This window comes from Macaca thibetana, chromosome 3, assembly GCF_024542745.1.
Source record: "Macaca thibetana thibetana isolate TM-01 chromosome 3, ASM2454274v1, whole genome shotgun sequence".
NCBI lineage: Eukaryota > Metazoa > Chordata > Mammalia > Primates > Cercopithecidae > Macaca > Macaca thibetana.
Genome location: NC_065580.1, coordinates 14,372,019 through 14,392,478, shown reverse-complemented (window position 1 = coordinate 14,392,478; position 20,460 = coordinate 14,372,019). Strand labels below are relative to the sequence as shown.

The following is a 20,460-nucleotide window of genomic DNA, read 5'->3' as shown; positions in this document are numbered from 1 at the left end:
ATTGTTTGTAACACAAAGGGTAAATGCTTCGGGGGACGGAAAACCCAGTTTCCATGATGTGATTATTAGACGTTGCGTGTCTGTACTAAAATATCTGTGTGTTCCCCAGAAATATACCCACCTGATATGTACTCAGGAATATCAAAAGTTAAAAATCAAAGAAACCAGGCAGGCTGGGTGCAGTGGCTCATGTCTGTAATCTCAGCACTTTGGGGACTGAGGCAGGCGGATCACGAGGTCAAGAGATCGAGATCATCCCGGCCAATGTGATGAAACCCCGTCTCTACTAAAAATACAAAAATTAGCTGGGCCCAAGTGGTGGTGCGCACCTGTAGTCCCAGCTACTGGGGAGGCTGAGGCAGGAGAATCATTTGAACCCAGGAGGCAGAGGTTGTGGTGAGCCAAGGTTGCGCCATTGCACTCCAGCCTGGGCGACAGAGTGAGACTATGTCTCACAAAAAAAAAAAAAAAAAAAAAGAAAGAAAGAAAAAGAAAAAAAGAAACAGAAACCAGACAACCATACATCTAAAGGATCTATTATTCTCCTTAGAGATCTTTTTGGAATTCAAAGAATTAGGTTTTGTGGCTCAGAAAGACCATGTAATCTAGGAAGTACGTATTACTCCAAATACACAGGCAATGTCCAGGACATCTGTTAATATTCAGAGGAAAGAGTTAACTTGTAAGCAATTAGACATAGACTTATCAAAGGGATGGCTTCTGTTTGTGATATCAAGTTAGGTAAATCATTTCTATTTATGTTTTGGAGGCCTTATTAAGAAGGCCTCGATAGACCATTTGGGAAAGGCCCAGAGATTATTTATGACTTCAGGAAAACTAGAGCTTTAAACTGAAGAGAAATACATAAATAAGAAATTGTATACGAAATATAGAGAAAGTTCTAAGGCTGCAGTAAAAAGCTCATGGCATATTCCTATCCACATAATCCTAAATTCATATCAGAAGCAAGGCCTGATGAAAGTTTATTCACTATACAGAATCTGAAATCCCCTTTTTAGGTTCTCAATTTTTCATTACTATACGCCAAGCCTTGAGGGATCCCATAACCTTTAAGACTGAAATTTAATCCCCATCTTCTACAATGGGATATCATGATGAATAAGCAATATCTGTAAATCAATCATTAAAATTTTCAGAAGAAAGTAGCAGCAAGATTACCTCTCATCACTACTCATTTTCCCTACAGGAAGTATTTAGCAAGATTGATTAAAAACACGAGGATCAATGCAAGCTGCAGGTGGGACAGAAAAGGAATTGGCTTTGGATCATTTTTGCAGTTCTCTAGTTCTGGCTGTAAGTAGGACATCTGATATTCACAGAGATATCAGAAAGACGACAGAGTGTTCAATCTAAAATAGACCATTTGTAGACTGCAAGTGTGTCTTTTCTGTGTGAACCCAAACCCCTGTGCATTTATTTCTAACATCACCCAGTCATCCTTTGTTATAAACATCGACGTACTTGTGAATCTCTCCTTCTAGAGGAGGCCTATGAATCACAGCCACTAGCACAGTGTTTGCAACAGAGTAGACAACAGGTGTTTACTGAGATTCCCTTGAGCATATAAATACTCAGGAAAAACTGAATAAATAATCATAGAGGCAAGAAGCTAATTATTAGGCTGAGTTAACATCACCTAACTCCTACAAAATAGTACTTTCTTACTTGGAAATGATTCCAACAGGGAGTAGCTTTTGAAAAAAGCAAACACGTCATATTTATTAGCTCAGATATACATCTGATGCTTTTATAAGCTTCATTTACAAGCTAATGACAAGAAAAACTAACCAATGTTTGTGGATTATTTACCGTGTGCTAGGAAATATCCTAAATACTTAGGATATCAGCAAAGAACACATAAGCCCCTGCCTTCATGGAGTTAATATTCAAATGAAGGATAATATCACTTGATAAAAAGGTTTTTTTATAGGAGTATATAAGTTAGAATGTGAAAAAGGTGGTAAATGCTAAAAGAGAATAATAGAGTAGAGAAAGGAAGATAAAAAATGGTTGCGGGGAATGTTTCAACTTTAAATAAGACAGCTACAGTAGGCTGCATTGGAAAAGTAATAAAGTAGACAAAGACTTGAAAGAAGTTGAGGGAATTAGCCACATATGTGGATACGTGGGGCAGGACAATAGGGGGCGGGATGATGTTTCAGAGAACAGACTATAGTAATATAGGGACAATGTTACATGGCTACAGGCATTGGCAAAGAGCTTTAGGAGTTAAGTTGCTAGAGCAAAATTAAAAATTAGTAGAAGTAGGAAAAATCAGAGTAAAATGCAAGTGTTAGATTTGTACAGAGCTTTGTTAAGTCATTGTAAAGTCCTTGGTTTTTATTAACATTAAAGGGGGGGCCATTCTGGGCTGAGGATTGATATGATCTATGTATTTTAAAATGTCACCATGCGGAGGGTGTTGAGAATAAACTGTGAAAAGGCAAGAAGTCAGGATATAAAAAGAGATCATTATAGTAATACAGATAAGAGATAAGTTTGCTACCCTTTATTACTGCATCAAACATAATACCTAAGGCATCTACACAGCAAAACTCAGTGGTCAATTCCCAGTCCTTTTATTACTTAATCCTTAAGCAATATCTGACAAGTGAAAAAAAGTAAGGATTGCTTAAGAGACTTATGTGACACCATCAAGTATAACAACTTACACATTATTAGTGTACTAGAAGAACAAGAGAAAGAGAAAAGAACAGAAAATACATTCGAAGAAATAATGGCAGAAAACATCCCCAGCCTGGGGAAGGAAATAGAAAGCAAATCCAAGAAGCCTATGATAAATCAAATAAGATAAATCCAAAAAAGACCCACACCAAGACACATCATAATCAAAATGTCAAAAGTTAGGGTGTTGAAAGCAGCAAGGAAAAAGTGAATTGTCACATGTAAACGAATCTCCATAAAAGTATCAGTGTATTTCTCAGCAGAAATCTCGCAGGCCAGAAGGGAGTTAAATCATATATTCAAAATCCTGAAGGGGTTGGGGGTTGTTCTGTCAACCAAGAATACTACTCCCAGCAATCCTGTCTTTTGAAAATGAAGAGGTAGTAAATACTCAGACAAACAAAAACTGAGAGTTTATCACCACTAGACTTGTCTTATAAGAAATGCCAAAGGGAGTTCTTCAAGCAGAAGAAGAGGACACTAATTAGTAACATTAAATATATGAAAGTATAAAACTTTAAGTATAAAAGCAAGTCTACTGTCAAATCCAATACACTCTAACACTGAAACAGTGCTGGGTAAACAATTATACCTCCAGTATAAAGGATAAAAGGCAAAATTACTAAAAACAAAACTACAGCTTTAATAATTTTTCAAGTGATTATGTATTATAAAAAACATAAACCAAGACATTAAAAACATAAAATGTGGGAAGTAGAAGAGTAAATGTGTAGTGGGTGTATGGGATCAAAATTAAGCTGTTATCAATTTGAAATAGCCAGTTTTAAGTATGTGTTATGTAAGCTTCAGGGTAACCACAAAGCAAAATCCTCTAAGAGATACACAAAAGATAAGAAGAAAAGATCTAAAGCATACTACTACAGGGAGCCATCCATCAAACCACAAAGGAAGAACACTAGTGGAAAAAAAGAACAGAAGATCTAAAAAACAACTGCTCTACAGAAAACAATGAACAAAATGGCACTAGTAAGTCTGCACCTATCAATAATTATATAAATGTAAATGGATTAACTTTTCCAGTCAAAAAGCATAGAGTGGTTGAATATATTGTTGTAAAGACTCAACATGGAATGGCTTTTTTATTCCTTCATTTTCAGTCTATGAGTGTCCTTTAAAGACTTGCTTTACTTTAAAGGACACTCATAGGCTGAAGGTGAAGGAATAAAAAAGCCATTCCATGAAAATGGAAACAAAAAGAATGCAGGGGCAGCTATATATAATACAAACAAAATAGACTTTAGGTAGAAACAGTAAAAATAGACAAAGAAGATTCTTATATACTGACAAAGGGATCAGTTCATCAAGAGGATATGACAATTGTAAATATATGTCCACCCAACGTTGGAGCACCTAAATATATAAAGTAAACATTAAGAGATCTGAAAGGAGACAAAGACTTCAACACAATAATAGTAGGAGATTTCAATACCCCGCTTTAAACATTAGACAGGTCATCCAGACAGAAAATCAATAAGAAAACACTGGACTTGAACTGTACTTTAAAGTACCACAAATGGACCCAAAAGACATACCCAGAACATTCTATCCAACAGCAACAGAAGACATACTCTTCTTAAGTGCACAAGGAACATTCTCCAGAATAGATCATATGTTAGGTCATGGAACAAGTCTAACAAATTTAAGAAGATAAAAATCATATTAAGTATCTTCAACACAGTCCTGAAAGTCCTAGCCAGAGCAATTAGCCAAGAGAAAGAAATAAGCATCTAAACAGGAAAGGATGAAGTGAAATTATATCTGTTTGTTGATGTCATGATCTTATTAATATATACAGAAAATCCTAAAGAAGCTACCAAAAAATGGTATAAACTGAAAAATTCAGTAAAGTTGTAGGGTGCAAAATAAAAAATCAGTAGTTTCTATATAGTAACAATGAACTGTCTGAAAAAGAAGTGAAGAAAACAATCCCATTAATAATAGGATCAAAAAAATATTTAGGAGTAAATTTAACCAAATTTTAAGTGAAAGATCTGAATACTAAAAACTATAAAACATTAATTAAAAAATTAAAGATGACACAAATAAATGAAAAGATATCCCATGTTCTTCAATTGGAAGAATATTGTTAAAATGTCCATATTACTCACAATGCTACAGATTCAATGCAATCCCTATAAAAATTACAATGTAGTTCTTCACAGAAATAGAAAAAAACATTCATAAAATTCATATGGAGTCATAAAAGACACCAAATAGACAAAGCAATCTTCAATAAAAAGAAGAAAGCTGGAGATATCATACTACCAGATTTCAAAATATATTACAATGCTATAGTAATCAAAACAGCATGATACTGACAGAAAAAGATACATCAACCAATGGAATAGGATAGGGAGCTCCAAAATAAACCCACACATCTATGGTCAATTGATTTTCAACAAAATTGTGAAGAACACACATTGAAGAAAGTGTAGTCTCTTCAATAAATGATGTTGGGAAAACTAGATATCTACGTACGAAAGAAAGAAATTGGAGGCCAGGCATGGTAGTTCATGCTTGTAATCCCAGAACTTATTGAGGCCAAAGCAAGAGGACTGCTTGAGGCCAGGAGTTCAAGACTAGCCTAGGCAACGTAGCAAGACTCCCATCTCTGCCAAAAAAAAAAAAAAAAAAAAATTAAAAATAAATAAAAGGTAAAAGGTAAAAAAAAATTAGCTTTGCATGGTGGCATGCATCTGTAGTCCTAGTTACTTGGGAAGCTGAGGCAGAAGGATCGCTTGAGTCTGGGAGTTGTTTGGGTCCTTACCTCACCCCTTATAAAATAATCAACTCAAAATGTATGAAGGATTTACATATACGAGCAGAAACCATAAAACATAAGAAGAAAACATGGAGAAAAAGCTCTAAGACTGACATCGTTCTGGGTAGAAACTTCTTAGATAATGACCCCAAAATCACAAGTAACAAGGGCTAAAATAGACAAATGGGATTGGTTCAAACTAAAAGACACCTGCACAGTGATAGAAACAATTAATAAAGGAGGCACCCATCAGCTGGGAGAAAATATTTGCAAATCATACATCAGATAAGGGGCTACTATTCAAAATATACAAGAAACTCAGACTACTCTGTAACAAGGTAACAACCCTTTTAAAAAATAATACTTATTATTTTTTATTATACTTTAAGTTCTAGGGTACATGTGCACAACGTACAGGTTACATATGTATGCATGTGCCATGTTGGTGTGCTGCACCCATTAACTCATGATTTACATTAGGTATATCTCCCAATGCTATCCCTCCCCCCTCCCTCACCCCGCAACAGGCCCCGGTGTGTGATGTTCCCCTTCCTGTGTCCAAGTGTTCTCATTGTTCAATTCCCACCAATCAGTGAGAACATGTGGTGTTTAGTTTTTTGTCCCTGCGATAGTTTGCTCAGAATGATGGTTTCCAGTTTCATCCATGTCCCTACAAAGGACATGAACTCATCCTTTTATATGGCTGCATAGTATTCCATGGTGTATATGTGCCACATTTTAACCCTTTTAAAATATAGGCAAAGGATTTAAAGACATTTCTCAAAAGAAGACATAGAAATGGCCAACAGATATGTGAAGAAATGCTCATCATGGTCTAATCATCAGATGAATGCAAGTTAAAACCACAATGAATTATTACCTCACAACTTTTAGACTGGCTATTATCAAAGAGTTGAAAGATAAGTGTTGGTGAAGATGTGGGGAAAAGGGAACCCTTATACATACACTTTTGGTGGTTTTACAAATTAGTAGAGCTATGTAAAGAAATGTATAGAATTTCCTCTAAAAACTGAAAATAGAATCACAATACGATCCAGCAATCCCACTGCTGGGACCTACCCAAAGTAATGGAAACCAGTATGCTGAAGAGATCTGCATTCCCACATTCACTGCAGCATTATTCACAATCGTCAAGATGTGGAAATAACCCAAGTACCTACCGAGTGGGTTAAAAACTGTGGTATCTATAAATAATGGAATATGATTTAGCCTTTTTAAAAAAACGAGGAAATTCTATCATTTGTGATGTAAATGAACCTATACAAGCCAGAAACAAAGAAACAAATAACTGTCTGATCTCATATGTGGAATCTATAAAAGTCAAACTCATAGAAGTAGAGAGTAAAATGGTAATTATCAGAGGCTGGTGGATGGAGGAAAAACAGACATTGGTCAATGAGTACAAAGTTACAGTTAGAAGAAATAAGGTCGGGTGTTCTATTGCACAGCACAGTGATGACAGTTAATAATGTATTATATATTTCAAAATAGCTAAAAGTGAGGATTTTCAATGTTCTCACCACAAAGAAATGATAAACACTTAAAGTGATGGATATTCACATTATCCTGATTTGATCACTCCACAATGTATATACAGGTATCAAAACATCACGTTGTACCCCATAAACATATGCAGTCAATTAAAAATTTAAAACATATTGGGAGGCCAAGGCGGGCGGATCACAAGGTCAGGAGATCGAGACCATCCTGGCTAACACGGTGAAACCCCGTCTCTGCTAAAAATACAAAAAAATTAGCCGGTGTGGTGGCGGGCGCCTGTAGTCCCAGCTTCTAGGGGGGCTGAGGCAGGAGAATGGCGTGAACCCAGGAGGCAGTGGAGCTTGCAGTGAGCCGAGATCGCAACACTGCACCCCAGCCTGGGCGACAGAGTGAGACTCTGTCTCAAAAAAAAAAAAAAAAAAAAAAATTAAAACATATTTGGTGCACATACACAAAGGTACTCAGCACATACCTATTATGCCATATTTTAAATATATGAAATGTAAAATATCAATTTCTGACTGCTTTCCATATATTTCCTACTCTAAAGTCAGGATGTTTTCCACGGACCTTTTTGTTTACAAGATGACTGGGAGGGGAATAAAGGTAGCCTGTGGTTTTCATATGCAATCCCATCTAGCGAAAAGAACCTTGAATCCCTGGATTAAAACATTGGAGGTCTAGTTATAGCACTGTATGCTACTTAAGTAGCCATGAACCACATATATGTAACATAATCTCCTTGTGATCTGGGTCACTCATCTGTAAAGGTAGGGGATGCACTAAATTCATTATCACATTTTTCAAGATTTGTTTCACTTATAAGTCCATACAAGGTTCTCTGTTTGCTACCACAATAAGTTAAATAGTCATAGTATGTATTTAGTTTAGAAAATAAATGCAAAACTCAGCTTTGCATTATTTACCTTAATAGAATCATGACAAGACTGGTTGACGGACATACAGCACCAAAAGAGAAGTAATTTCATTTTTCTATTATAGCAGTAAAAATCTTTCAGTAAACAAATGACAAGTTTTACTCCATTTGTCCTCAAAAAGACTTAGAGACAGTATGAATGAAGTCTACAGCAGGCACAGTGGCTGTCAGCATATTTTAATTACATTTACTTTTCATAAATTGAATTCTAGAAATGCATAAATGGACAATTTCTTTGTGGCTCTCCCTGAAAGATAGGGTGATCATACAATTTAATGTACAAACTGAGACACTTTTGAAAGTAAAAAGGGGACATTATAAATAAATTACACCAAGAATACGGGCACAAACTGGAACTATCCCATGTAAACCAAGGCATATGTTTACCCTACTGTCTGAGAGCTGCAACTAACGTTAGCATAGCCAACTTAACAAAATTAAACACTAGGGTATAAAAAATTTAGATTACGCTTAATAAGCTTCCTTTAACTCTCAAAGATGTGTGCTGCACTCTAGTGAGGCTTCAATAGAATAATGAAATTCTTGGTTTGTTTGATCCTATAATTTGAAGATGGAAGAGCCAATTCAGGGTTTGGAGGAATGAGTGGGATCAAGATAGAGCAAGAACAAATAATTTGACTAAAAAAAAAGCAATACTAAAACATGTTTTAGTAAGCCGATAAAATAATTCTACTGATTAATACGAAGCTCAATGAAAAACCAGAGAGAAAGTAAAGAACTCGTATTTTATAGTACCAACGTACGTTATATGAACAAACACAGGATACATCTTGTTGCATCTTGTCAAGCTAGGGAAGCACTACTACAGGGATCCTGTTTCCATTTCCAGCAGGCTACATTATAACGTAAGGTCTAGTTTAGTGTAAGCATGTTTGGGTGAGATAGAAATAATGTCTCTTGCCATGGCAAAATTTTGAGGCTTCCATTCACAGATAAGAAATCCAAGGAAATTCTAGATTTTTCTCGAATAATTCTTATTTCATCATCCCTGTCACAGCCTTAATTCAGAAATCATAATTCTCACATGGATAAATCCACTGGCCTTCTTATCTACAATGCTGCCTCTATAACCAAGGAGTCCTTCAATTGGTTATGACAGTAAGTTTTCCAAATATTAAATCTGAGCTTGCCAATGTTCTGCTTAAAGTTAGGTATTGGTGCTGGGCGCAGTGGCTCACGCCTGTAATCCCAGCACTTTGGGAGACTGAGGCGGGCGGATCATGAGGTCAGGAGATCAAGACCATCCTGGCTAACACAGTGAAACCCCGTCTCTACTAAAAACACAAAAAATTAGCCAGGCGCGGTGGCGGGCGCCTGTAGTCCCAGCTACTCGGGAAGTTGAGGCAGAAGAATGGCGTGAACCCGGGAGGCGGAGGTTGCAGTGAGCAGAGATCATGCCACTGCACTCCAGCATGGTAGCCTGGGCGACAGTGCGAGACTCTGTCTCAAAAAAAAAAAAAAAATTAAGTATTGGTTCTCCAGGCTCCACAAGATGAAGTCCATTTGCTTCCATAATAAATGACATAAATAAATCACATCTTCAACTCCCACCCCACATTTACATTCTAGAAATACAATCAGCCCTCTGTATCCAGGGGTTCTGCATCCATAGGTTTCAACCAACTATGGATCAAAAATATACAGAAAAAAAAATTGTGTCTGTACTGAACATGGGCAGATTTTTTCCTTGCCATTATTCCTTAAACAATACAGTACAACAATTATTTACATAGTATTGACATTGCATTCCGTATTATAAATAATCTAGAGATGACTTAAAGTATACAGAATGATATACATAGGTTACATGCCAATACTATGCCATTTTATATCAGGGACATGGGCATCCACAGATTTTGGTATGCACGGTAGGTCCTGGAACGAATCCCCCATAGATACCAAGGGACAACCATACTTTCATTCTCAGAAAACAACCAGGCGTGGTGGCTCACACCTGTAATTCCAGCACTCTGGGAGGCCAAGTCAAGAGGATCACCTGAAGTCAGGAGTTTGAGACCAGCCTGACCAATATGATGAAATCCCGTCTTTACTAAAAACACAAAAATTAGCTGGGCATGGTGGCATGCACCTGTTATCGCAGCTACTTGGGAGGCTGAAACAGGAGAATCGCTTGAACCCGGGAGGCGCAGGTTGCAGTAAGCCGAGATCACGCCATTGCACTCCAGCCTGGGCTACAATAGCGAAACTCCATCTAAAAAAAAAAATCTCAGAAAACATCACAAGATTTCAAACTTTAGTGCTAAAACTATCACCTTTCCCCTCCTTTCCTTGTAAAGCATGTAATTACTGTAAGTATTTCCAGAAGATGCCTACCTCTACCACCAAAAAAAGTGAACTTGGATACAGTGTTTTACTTTTCTGAACTCTTAACATAGTATTATTAAGAAATGTCATAAAAGTGTTATCTTAGCTCGGGCTGCTTTAACAAATTAGACTGTATAGTTGAACAACATTTATTTCTCACAGTTCTGGAGGCTGGGAAGCCCAAGAGCAAGGTGTCAGCAGATGCAGTTCTGGTGAGGACCCTCTTCCTGGTTTGCAGATGGCCATCTATTCATTGCATCCTCACATGGTCACGGCAGAGAGTAGAGATAGAGCTTTTTTCATCAGGGCTAATCCGATTCATGAAGTCTCGACCTCCATGAACAAATTACCTTCCAAAGGCCCAACCTCCTCAATCACACTGGGGAAATTTTCGGAGACACAAACACTCAGTCTATAACACATGATTATAAAAAACCCTTTTTTTCAACATGTTATTTTAGGAAAAAAAGTGTTTTTTAAAAAGGGGGAGGAACACAAACATGAAGAGTCAGCAACGTATACAAGCTTCTTTGCATCTGAAAAACTGAGGGCGCTGTGATGAGGATCTGTGCTAAGACACGTGTCTGCTATAAACCATAATCCCCCGGTAAAAGTTTTAGCATAAAATCCCAGGCAGTCTATACCCTCATTAACCCTCTAGCACTGATGGCCCCGTACCTCTCTGGAGAGCTCAGCCAAGGGACTCCAACTTCCTTGCATAAGTGGAAAAAGAAAGTCTTGCTGGCAGAGATCCTTGACACACTAAGATAGGAACCAGCAGTAGGAGAGTCCAGGAGAGACTGACCAATCCAGTAAAGTTCTCTGCTAGCTTGTTAAAGGAAGCAAATGTAAATATTGCCTGAACCAAGGGTGTATGTGTGATTATTACATTCTCGCAGGACTGCCTATTCTTTGACATACCAGAATTGAGGGGTTTATCTTTAACTTTGAATACTCAAAGTAAACACTGCCCTTATTCTGGTAAGCCCTTACCATACCTTCAAGACTCAGCAGACTGACCACCTCCACTAGGAAGGAGTCTTTGAACACTCTAGACTGGAAAATGTTTGCTTCCAGTGGGCTTCTCATCCATCCTATCAGACTTCTACTGTAGCACTACTGACAGTGTATCAAGATAATCTGATTACAAGTGCATCCACCCAAAAGACAGGAAGGTCTTAGAGTCAGAAACTAGGTCTCATTCAGTTTGCATTTCTCAATCCATAATACTTAGCAGAGTGCCTGGCACATGCCTAATAGATGTTAGCTGAATAGTTATAGTTTTGAGGTTTCAATTTTGTCAAAAAAGATTAATCAGCACCAAGTACATACTTTAAAACGAATTTCTGAGGTCTCTATTCCTTTCTCAAATTCTTGATGGAGAAAATGACTAAAGTATTGTTCTTCAAAGAACACGGTAATTGGTTCTTTTATTACTGTCATTAGATTTTCCATCCTTCAATGCAGCTTGCATACAACCATTACATTATTTTTCTAAATTGCCTTATGATTTTCTGCTCAAAAATTTTTAATAGCTTATGATTATCTATATAGATCAAGGCTCAAATTTCTTATCTAGAAATTAAAGGTTCTTCATATGTTGACCCCAAGCAACCTAAATCTGATGACTGCTGTGACATTTCTCCTCCTTTAGAGCACTCCCTAGGTACACTGGATGCAGTGCTTTTATCATAGGTGTGTTCTGTTTACCCTCAGATTGCTTCAAAGAATCTCTGAAAGCACGTTAATTTCAGGTACTCCAATCGTGACAGTGTATAGGACAATGACAGAGAGTTCACTCCCTGAACAATGAAAACCTTTTCTGATTCACCCTGGGCAATGATTTTGAATCTTTTAATTAAACATTTCAAGACTGGCTGCCTTATGATTTTGTAATAATCATGTAATAATAGTGCTTTCTTCACAAAGCTGTCTTGAATATTGATATTTCTTTGATTAACTGGACTAGAGGTTTTCAAGCCAGATCAATGAGATCCCTATAGATGGGACATTTTTTGCATATAAACAAACACAAGAGTGTTATATCTAGAAAATGTAGAAATGTGTTATTTTTCTTCCCCATATAAATATACCATGGGACAGGAGGAGCAAATACGCATGTATTTACATTTCCCTATATCAGAAGTGAGTGGTAAGGAGAGTTGAATGGAATAAAAAAAAACACACCCTTGTGGGAAGTTTCTTTTTTAACATAATTTTATTCAACTTATCTTTGCTGAAAATTAAATTCTTTGAGGAGAAGAGTAGGAATTATGAGTAAATAACAATACATAAAATCAGGGTCTGTATAAACAGCATAGATATTATAAAACCTACTAGAGGTAATTATGGTGTCCAAACCTCTCACATTCTCAGGATATGAAGGTATTTTAGTGAATTCAAAGGTATTCCTTTTGAATTACAGGGGTTATGAGGAATGAAAAGATCCATTGTTTATGGTTTAGAATGGCCATAATACCTAGTGGTATTAAAGTGTGTTACGCCATCTTTAACACACTAGGTGTTTAGTGTAAAATGAAAAATAAAAGTGTTTAGTGTAAAATGAAAAATAAAAGTGTGACTTATATTCAGAAATAATTAGCTATTTGGAGATAGACTTGAAAGGATATTACAATTTTCTTTTTATAATTAGCTATTTGGAGATAGACTTGAAAGGATATTACAATTTTCTTTTTCTTTTTTGTTTTTTTAGACAGAGTCTCGCTCTGTCGCCCAGGCTGGAGTGCAGTGGCGCGATCTCGGCTCACTTCCAGCTCCGCCCCCCGGGTTCCCGCCATTCTCCTGCCTCAGCCTCCCGAGTAGCTGGGACTACAGGCGCCCGCCACCACGCCCGGCTAGTTTTTTGTATCTTTTAGTAGAGACGGGGTTTCACCGTGTTAGCCAGGATGGTCTTGATCTCCTGACCTCGTGATCCGCCCGTCTCGGCCTCCCAAAGTGCTGGGATTACAGGCTTGAGCCACCGCGCCTGGCCATACAATTTTCTTTTATAAATGTTGCTTGGTACACAATTGAAAACATCCCAAAATCTACTGTTGAAGTCCTACTCAAAAAGTACCAAGTACCGTTTACTCTGGCTAAAAATTCTCTAACATACATAAGGCCCCGCTAAAGTTGAATACCTGAAAGTACACTACAGTCACTCCTTCCCTTTCCACGGAAAATGGGTTGATAGCTCAGAATCTGTATCCTTTTTCTTCAGTCACACCCACCAATGATCAAGTTGCCAAAAGACAATTTTCCAAGCCACTTTGGAACCGATTGACTGTGATAAAGACATGCTCTGGTCCCAGGGAATTAGTATATCTGTACTTGTGATCATTTCTTAATAGCAACTATCCTCTCATCATCATGATTTGTTTTAATCTATTTCTTGGTGGAATTCAATCATAAAATAAGTCTCAGTTGCATAGTCTCATTGAAAGTGATATATGAAACATCTAGCTTCCATGTCTGCATAAAATAGATTTGGCTATTTGTACTATTTTTGGTGTATTATTTCCCCCAAAGTTGAGTGGTTTAAAACTCTCTCTATTTTTTATTGCCCAGTTATAACAGGTGGCCATCAGACTTGCTGTAGTGCAATCCTTAGATCTAGCAATCTGGTGTAACATACACAGTTTACGTTAATTATCCCCTTTCCACCTTCTGGGAGAATAGCATTTTGATTGCAAATTTGGCACTTTGTCATTAACACTCTGGTTTCTAGATACGCACTGGACCATTTCATAATGCCAAATGAGAATGTTAAACATGTTACTGCAGTGACATTAATTAAATTAAAGTGTATTTCTTGCAATGCAGTAAGTCTGCTTCATAAGTTGAAGCCACCCCCAGGCTGACCTGAAAGTGGTAAGCAACGCTATTTGCTATTTACCTTAAACATATTCCATATCCATGAGCATCACAGTAAATCTGTAATCTGGAATAAAATATTTGTTCAAATAATAATTTCCTCTCTAAAATAATTCCCTTTATTTATATGGATGCTTTACAAAAAAAAAATCAGAATCTTTAGGGTCAATCTTACAGGCATCTAAATCCTCTAGTAGAAATCCATGAGGAAACAGAATTAAACTGCAATCAATAGAACTTGATTTAGATATTCCTATTTCCTAATATGTTTCAAGATATCCTGATCCAGTTGTTCATACTGAGAATTATATACATCGACATATATGTTCACGGGGGAAGGTACACAGCAGATTCAGGAAAGAAGTTAGTATCATCTTATTTCCACTCCATGAATCTGGATTTTTGTATGCCATTTTCTGTTATGAAACAGCACGTTAACCATGGAGGGCTAAGTACAAATGGGAAAGCAGACGGCATGGATACAACATGAACTTCTACTTCCAGCTACTAACAGAGGAGACAGATAGAGAGTGAATACTATAGCATTCCATCTTCTTCCTTAACTTAAATGGAACTTTCTGAGATATCTAGGCTCATCACCTAACACAAAGCAAAAAAAAAAAAAAAATTACATGCATCTCTTTTCTTCATTACCTATTTAATCAGCACTAAAAATATATCAATCTGACATACATAGACCTGTCATGAGCAGTAACATCATTCCAGTTTTTCAGTCATGGCTTAAACTATAAGCCACACATTTATTTTTGTTTGTTTTCGAGACAGGGTCTCGCTCTATTGCCCAGGCTGGAGTGCAGTGGTGCGAGAATGGCTGAACTGCAGCCTTGACCTCCAAGTCTCAAGGTATCCTCTCCCCTCGGCCTCCCAAGTAACTGGGACTAAAGGCATGCACAACTACACCCTGCTCATTTTTATTTGTTTCTAGAGACGAGGTCTCACTATGCTGCCCGGGATGGTCTCAAACTTCTGGGCTTAAGCAATCCTCTGCCTCGACCTCCCAAAGTGCTGAAGTTGCTGGCATTAGCCCCTGTGCACAGCCCCAAAACATTTCTTAAAAATATAGACACTATTATCATTGTGGACAATCATAATTATAGATATAGGGACTACCACATGTAATATTCTCTGGCTAAGGAATATACAGAATGAGGACAAATTTTACAATCTACTAAGTAATTTCAGGATGTTCTATTATATGTGCACTATTGTTACAAAATTCCTCAATATATAGTTTCTTTCTACATCTGCAGTTTCTGCATTCTCACGATGCTGTAATTCAAAATAAAATACTTCTTTTCATGTAAGGTCAGAGTGTGTTTTGAAGAGGAGCCTCACGCCAACCAAATCTGGAATTCTCTGCATTAATAAGAAATTTTATCTGGCAGGTGAGTCATCAAGCTGAGATTCCTGGTAAGCAGATAAACTTAACCCTTGTCTTGGGGCCTATAAAAAGCATGCTTCTCCTCTGGCAGGGATGGATCAGGTTGCCACAGCCTCTAAGGTAGTAAGCTTTTTATATCTGCAGCAACATCTCCCAAGTCACTTCAAAGCACTGGGTTTATCTATTTTCTCTCGTTGCACAGCACTATAAAAAAGATTGCTGATCTCTAAGAAGGAGAAACAGAGACGTGAATTCCTTTTTTGAAGGCTTCTCCAAAATGATCTAGGAAATAGCCTAACACAGGATGATGCCCAGAAATCTTTTCCTTAGCTTTGCTTCTTTGTCTGATACTTAGCTTGCACTGCGTTTGTTCCAAAATCTGAACATATAAGTAGTTACTTTGGCACTCAACAAACAGAACAATGTTGTTATACACTAAAAAGCAAGGAGTGGTGTATATAGACATATTTATGTGTAACTGAATGGTTGAATATATATAAAATGAATACATGTGTCATGTTACTTTCTAGAATCTTATAAAAATTATCAATTTAAGCTTACCGTATCCCTTTGAGGTACACAGGCACAGGCAAAAAGGTAGTGAACTTGTCATAAAAGTTATTACAATGCCTCAGTTACACAGCTGATGTTGGAATTGAACAGTATTCCTTTCATTGTTTCTTCTTCAAGAAAGACAGCAAGATTTATTATTATCAAGTTCACGATGGCAATGGCATATGAGACAAACTTCATGTATTCTCATGTTTTAGCTCTCGATTTTTACAAATAACTTAGAACTCGGAAGAAGAAGCAGGTCCCAAAAGTTATAAAATACCAATTAAGGAAATGAGAGGAAGATATTATATGAACTGTACAATTTTTACTTACACACAACATACATCCTACTGAAGTTCCTCTGCTATAGGTATAAATACTGAAGGTATTTATAATCAAATAATCATACATAATCATATAATAGTAGATATATAACCATTTACAATATAATTATATATATTCATATAATAGTAGATATAATAATGGATATTTCCATGTACTGCCAAAATAAAAAATTTTTCAATGGATAAGTTCTGTGGCAATATATTGAGCCTTGTTAAGTCAAAGCAGATACTTAATGTTTGCTAACTTTTGGTAAGAGTTTGTTACAAGATTCTTCCATATTTGTAACTACTGATTCATTTAATAAATATTTATGGAGTGCCCACTATGTGTTTTAATATGTTTACAGGTGCCAGGTATAGTTTTAAGTGCTGAGGACACAGCAGAGTACAAACATGCAGAATTCCCTGTCCGTGTGAAGTTTATAACACATTGAATGAATATGTAATAGAAATATCCTAAATATGTAGTATGTCAGATGGCGACAAGAAAATTGAGCAGGGGAAGATATAAGGATGGTTCAACCAAGGCATTCAAGAGGTAGAGTTGGGGGGTGCTGCCTTAAATATGGTGTTCACAGAAGGCTTCAACATGAGCTTCAATTTCATTAGAAAAAAACTATATTATTCCATTTTCTCAAAGAGGAATTATATATCTAAATAACTGCAGAGTAATCTATCCAAAAGAAGTCGAATCTATTCTGAAGAGGCAAGTTACAGTATTTATTACAGTAGTCTAAATCAGTTTATGGTCACCTGTAAATCTGTCTCCTCCATTAGACTGAAGGCTGTTTGAGATCATGGACTTAGTCATGAAATCACAGCATACTGACTTAAACAGAACAGATATTAAGTAAAAGTGTGTTAAGCTGACTCGAAGAAGATACCTAATATTCTCTATGGTATGTCTAAGAGGAGGAACTTTGCCTGTGGAACTCTAACATGAACTTTTGCCTAATCTTAGGGTAATATATCCTTCCATGAGCATAAGGCATATAATGTCCATACTAGGATTAGCAAGGGTAGAGCAGATCCTTCCTTTTTACTCCACACAAAGGCAACATACAAAAATAGTTACCTGGGTTGTACATCTCACTCTCTGTTGGATTCTATTAAATACAGAGATATATTTAATATATATAGGTTCCCTGGGAATAGGGGAAGTTCCAGACCTCACCTGGGAAATACATTAACATGTAAGAAGCTCTCAGTTTAATTCAAGTTTCTGATATTGAGAGTTCCTGTAAAACTAGAATATGTCCAAAAAAAAAAAAAAAAAAAAAAAAAAAAACCCCACAATACTATGTTGAGAGTCCCATGAACCTGGGTAATAAACTGTAACAAATTGAAGAGATTTCTAAGACATAATCTAATTCTTAAGTGATATTATTCCACAAAATCTATTACATTTAGTTGCACAAGAGTGTATTACTATTACTATCACCACTATCGCCAATTTTTAAAATAAGGACTTCTTATGGAGCAGGCACTGAACTATGAACTATGAACTTTACTATGAACTATGAACTTTACTATGTAATGCTCTGTTATAGGTGAGTTAGTATTCTTTCTTTACATATGAGAAAATTGAGGCTTAAAGAACTTAAATACTAGCCGGGTGCGGTGGCTCACGCCTGTAATCCCAGCACTTTGGGAGGCCAAGGTGGGTGGATCACCTTGGAGGTCAGGAGTTTGAGACCAGCCTGGCCAACAAGGTGAAACCTCATCTCCACTAAAACTACAAAAACTAGCTGGGCATGGTGGTGTGTGCCTGTAATCCCAGCTACTCGGGAAGCCGAGGCAGGAGGATCACTTGAACCCAGGAGGTGGAAGTTGCAGTGAGCCGAGATCATGCCACTGCACTCCAGCCTGGGTGACAGAGTGAGACTCTGTCTTAAAAAAAAAAAAACAAAAAACCGAAAATGAAAAAAAAAAAACCTTAAATATCTTTCTACTGTCATGCAGCTAAAAAGAGTGCCAGGCCTATCCTGAGCACCCGAATACCTGACTTCTAATCACAATGCTTTGAAGATTAACATTTTATTAAAGTTTAAGGTGGTAATTATTACTTTCAATAATAAGCATATTCATTATCACAATTGGTAGAGACAAGCAAGATTCTAAAGCACCTGGATACATGTCACAGGAGAACTAACATGGCATCAAGAATGCTAGCAAGAAGAGTCCTGCAGAAAGTTCTATATGCCAGCTAAGTTTTAGCATAATGTCCTTTGGAATTTGCATTGATGTTATTAGAGATGCATTTATTCATTAAATACATATTTCTTAAATACATAACAATGAGAGACAATAAAAAATTTAAAGCAGATGTACATTTAAGATATATGATATGAATTTTGGTAAGATAATGTACTGAAGGGGGCAAGCAGAGGCTAATAAAATAACCCAAGTGAGAAATGATAAATGTTTGAACTAACATAGCGGCAACAAGACTGCAAAGATAAAAGTGGGCACAGGACAGAGATCTGAAGAATTTCAGGGAACTGTGACCAACTGTTGAGGGATAGTAGAGTAAAGCATAAAATTACTCTTAGATTTCTGCCAGGCAGGTGGATGGTAGCGCCATTGAATGAGAAAGGAAATACAAAAAGACAAAATGAGGTTCTCGTGAGAACAAAGATGAATTTTGTTTTAGACAATAAAATGAAGCTCCTCTGGTCTTCCAGTTAGCAAGGAGAAAACCAGCTTTGGAGTTTAGGATTAAAGGTACAAATTAGGGAGTTAATGAATGGCACAGAAGTGGTAAGTGAAGGCCACGGAAACAAGATAAAGAGGAGAAAAGCAGGTATGTCAGAATGTCAGTATAGGCAGTGCCAGAGAAAATGAGAGGCTGAAGGAGACCAGGATGGAGACTGACAGGCAAGAAGGGGAGGCAGGAATACATAGGTTACTACTTCTAGAGTTAATCCTGATAAAAACATATCTAGTGGCAGTTCTACCTTTGACAGAGTCTTAACCGTATTTTTAAATTTATCCCCTGGGAAAGTGGGAAAGTTGAGAGCGTCTGGGCTGTCTCCATAGTTTAAAGACCATCAAATGTCTACCTAAGATTTTCTACCAGGCATAATTTTCATGTAAAACAGTTGTCTAAATATGCAGCAGAAACTCACAATTTGAAATTTCCTGAAGAAATATTTTAAAGGTGGGAGAGTCCATCAAAGGCATTGGGTTTTTTTTTTTTTTTTTGCCTAAGTACTAAGAAACACTTGCCTTTATTCTATATTACCGTGAGACATTCAACAAAAGATTACACCTGTTCTACGATAATAGCATATTTTAAACAGTGAATACATTTTCTCAATGAAGTGTTGTGTTTTGGAATAATTTTAGATTTACTAAAAAGTTCCAAAAATAGTACAAGGAGTATACTCTTCATCCAGTTTTCAGCAGTGTTAACATCTTGTCTAAACATGGCACATAGGATACAACTAAGACTGACATTGGTCACTACTATTAACTAGACTTTCAAGCTTATTCACATTTCAACAGCTTTCCACTAATGTCCTCTTTTTCCATTACACAACAGAAATCAGGTTAACATACTGCATTTAGTTGTCATGTCTTCTTCATCTACTCTGGCCATAACAATTTCTCAGTCGTTTTTTCTTGGCCTTAAAAATGTTGGTCAGGCATTTTATGGAATATTCTTCAATTTGGAGTTCTTTGACTACTTTAAAGGTTAAAGTGGAATTATGGATTTTAGAGAAGAACTCCACAAGTGCCCTTCTTAAATTATATCCATGTAGGAAGGTGTTATTAATATGATATAACGATGTTAATGTTGTTCACTTGATTGATGTGGTATCTGCCAGCCTTCTCCGCTATAAAGATTTTTTCCTTTTCAGAATACATTTTTATACACACACACACACACACACACATATTTTCCTTTAGACCATGCCAAAGATATCAGTTCATGAGAACAAGCTGTACTGAGACACTGGAGTACCTGGAAAGAAATCTCTTGGGGTACTAT

At 36.8% G+C, this 20,460-nt stretch overlaps 1 protein-coding gene across 2 annotated transcripts in view; it reads right to left on the bottom strand.

Moving 5' to 3' along the window:
* The window catches only part of TPK1 (thiamin pyrophosphokinase 1), a 389,586-nt gene that overhangs the window by 138,206 nt on the left and 230,920 nt on the right, over positions 1-20,460 (bottom strand). The window lies entirely within an intron of this gene.